The 3,718-nt window shown below is 36.6% G+C and overlaps 1 non-coding gene across 1 annotated transcript; it reads right to left on the bottom strand.

The window, feature by feature from the left end:
* Window positions 1-1,143: 1,143 nt before the first annotated feature.
* TRNAR-CCU lies at window positions 1,144-1,216 on the bottom strand. The gene has a single exon. It is a non-coding gene; the product is annotated as a tRNA-Arg (tRNA).
* Between the last annotated feature and the right edge of the window lie 2,502 nt (window positions 1,217-3,718).

Here is a 3,718-nt window from a genome sequence, read left to right as displayed (position 1 = left end):
GTTTGGGTAGTTGAAGTCGCCCAATATAATGGTGTTTGGAGAGACCTTCATATTTTCCAGTGTTCTCAGGAAGGCCGAGTGGGGTTCCTGGGTTTGGGAGGGTGGTCTGTAGCAGGCTATAAACTGGAAGGCAGTTTTACCCACTGTTAGTTGCACATGGATAGTCTCTGATGCTTCGTGCTGTGCCACCAACCTGGAGGTGTGGGTATCTTTGACGAATATTGATACTCCCCCTCCTTTTCTGGTTCGGTCCAAGTTTTGGGGCCGAAAAGCATGGTATGAGGTATAACCTGGTAGTGCTGGGGTGCTCTCGGGACCCTTGAACCAGGTTTCTGTTACTACACAGATATCGATGTTCTCCATGTTAAGGAGAGTTTCAAGTGCATGCATCTTGCGGTTTAGACTTCTGGCGTTGAGTAGCATTACTCTTAGTTTCTTATCCCTTGTGATACCTATGGAGGTGGGTTTGTCTTTTGAGCCTTGCCTAAAAAAGGCACTATGGGGGGTAGCAAGAGCCTTTGCCAATATCCGAAAGCCAAGGGGTGACAAGTGACATTTCTACTTACAGGATAAGTGTTCCCCTTTGACATGTAGGCCTATAGAACATTGAGGACCATTACAATACTTAGATATTTTAAACTGATATTTAGTGTTAATAGAAGATTTCAAAGTATAGCATCATTGTGGTCTCCAAGCCAGTCTCAGAACTGGGACTAAGTCCAAAACATTTCTCATTAGCCACATAGCACAAGGAATTATGGACACCTATTTTTCAACTTGATCACCACAAACCATAGAAAAGTAGGTAGTATTTTGCAATCCAAAGTGTAAAATGTCTTGCAATCCCACAGCAATTCTGTCACATGTGGTATGAGGCAAACATAGTCAATGTTTGATACTTAGGGATAGGCTAATTTTAACCCTTATTTTGGAGAAATGATAGATGGTGGCTGAAATAAATGCATGTTGTGGACATGTTCATAGGTTAGTACTAAGCTAACTGCCCTTACGAGCCACTTTAAGCATAGCCAGTTATCCCTTGTAAGACTCAAACCTTGCACCTTGTGCCTTGCACCTTGTGTTTGTAAGGCAAACACCTTAACCATTAGGCCACCCTCCCACCCAATTGTATCAAGATTACATCACCCCAGATGGGATTCGAACCCACAATCCCTGGCTTAGGAGGCCATTGCCTTATCCTTTAGGCCACTGGGGCCTGACTGGACAGTACAACAGTGATCAATATTCTGCCATATGCACAGCATACACGGGCACTTAGATTGTGTTATAATTTGCATTCTCCTGTTAGTAATTTGCTTAATGTTGACAAGGAACACAATAAATCCCTGATGTTAAGATGGCATAGTATTATCATATCTCATGACCTACACATCTGAAGCAACTACAAGTTAAGCATAAACGTATGGTATTGAAGAACATCTTTGTGAAGGTGAATAAAGTGCCACTTATCCCCATAGCAACATTACATTAAAGGAGATATGATCCACTTTAAATGGTGATATTAAATTTGAGTTGTATGTTTATCTTTCAAACTTTGTTTTCTTGCTTTCTATACCTGGAAACTGTTAACTGGTAATGTAATGCCACCAAAAGAAAAACAAATGCATTCACTGAAGAGAATACATCCAGCATGAATTCCTTTTCTTTCTAAGAGTTTCATTAATGGCTATGTTAACAATATACCATTTATCACAACAGTTTATTCTGGGATAATAGCTGCTCTTTTGCCTGATGATTTATTCATGAGGACAACTAAAATAAGCACATGCCCTGATCAGAATACATACAGCTGTGCAACTACTGTTAGTGAGTGGGAGTTATAAATGTACTGCAATATTATTCAGAAGAGCTGAACTTGCTACCTCCTGGGGCTATGACAATGCTAACTTTTATTTTGTATAACAGATTGTATATCAGTTATGCATGTTTGTCTTTCAACCAGTGAAGAAATTACAGTACAGCTCTGGCAGATATTCAGTGATAGTTAATTAACAGCTAGTTTGTTTTGCAAATAAAGTGAACCATTATTTTACTTTTGTTGCTCATTTTATGATGCAGACAGCAATATAGACATTTGCATGTGTTATAACCACAAGTATGTATCACCAGCATTTAGACAAATAAATGTGCAGTGGAATTAAAGTACACTTACTGCAATCGTAATCTAAGAAAACAGGGTTGCAATTTATATGGAATATGCTTGCAGAAGTTGTAAATATACTTTTGCGTCAAATATATTTTTTATGTTCAGGATGTAAGCCCAAATTGTCTAATTCAATATTAGAAACAAAATTATATACATTTATGTGTGTGTATGTATGAATGTATGTGTGTGTATATATATATATATATATATATATATATATATATATATATATATAAATATATATATATATATATATATATATATATATATATATATATATATATATATATATATATATATATATATATATATATATATGGGTCTACTGCTTTTGGTCGAAAATGATTTCAGGCAGCCCACTTCACTGAAAGCACATTTGGTCAAATTCCATTTGGTCAAAAATGGAATATAGCCCCTGCCCCACTGCAGTACAACCCTGGAGTGAGAATATAAAGTTGGGGTGGCACAGGCCCCACATTTTGCAACTATTTTTTACTGACGTTATATGTTTCAATGTATTTTTAATGGATACACAAGTAGATAATAGTGAATACACTGCAATTATGTGGGGGGCTGTGCCCCCCAAACCCCCCCTAACTTTATATTTTCACTCCAGGGTCGCACTGCAGTGGGGCAGGGGCTATATTTCATTTTCAACCAAATGGAATTCGACCAAATGGGTTTTCAGTGAAATGCATTTTCAGTGAAGTGGGCTGCCTGAAATCATTTTCGACCAAGTATAATTTGACCAAAAGCAGCAGATCCATATATATACCCTCTGGCTCTTAAATGAATGTTAACATAACATTGCATGACCTGATTCTCTAACAAGACTTAACTGGCAAATATAGTGCCCTATTAGAAGTTTCAGAGTTAATAGTTTGAGTTAGAAAACTACAAAAAAAAAACATAAATACAATTACTGAGAAATTGTAGCAAAGTACAAACATCACTGTTACATTCTAAAAGCATTTTACAGAGGAGTAACTCCCCTGCATCCTCTGAAATGAGATGTTGTATCCTACTACCTCTCTCCCCTGTGGTCAGGTATAATATCTCTAAGATCACTGTACTTCAGAGAGGACAGAATTTTCTGAAATACAGCATTTTAGGACTTAGTATGCATTTCTTCTCTTCCCAAATACATTTTCACAATTTTAAGGAGTTTACTTACAGTTCTCAAACTTAAATAGAACCTGGCAAAGAGAGTAAACTATTAAAGGATGGACACATTTCTGAATTTTAAGTACAACATGATTATCTTTTGTTAGCTTGATATGTCTGTCAATAACACTATAAGGACTATAGCAGCTGGTAGTTTGATATCTTAAACTGTATTTTACAGTCAATGCTGTGTTTTGTTAACAAAAATCACATTTAACACACGTTGAATATAATAAACCTATACAATTTATATTTATCTATTACAGCCATGCATGTAGCCATTAGCTGCTTTCTGATCAAGTTCAACAAATTGAGCATCTTTAACAGTGACTGTATATGGCTGTTGCTTCACGGCGTTACAAATTGTTTCTGTGGTTTTGGCATGTA

This window comes from Protopterus annectens, chromosome 15.part0 (genome assembly GCF_019279795.1).
Source record: "Protopterus annectens isolate FY-2018-M chromosome 15.part0, PAN1.0, whole genome shotgun sequence".
In the NCBI taxonomy this organism is placed as follows: Eukaryota; Metazoa; Chordata; order Ceratodontiformes; family Protopteridae; genus Protopterus; species Protopterus annectens.
Note: the sequence above shows the minus strand (reverse complement) of the source record. Positions and strands in the feature narration are given on the sequence as shown.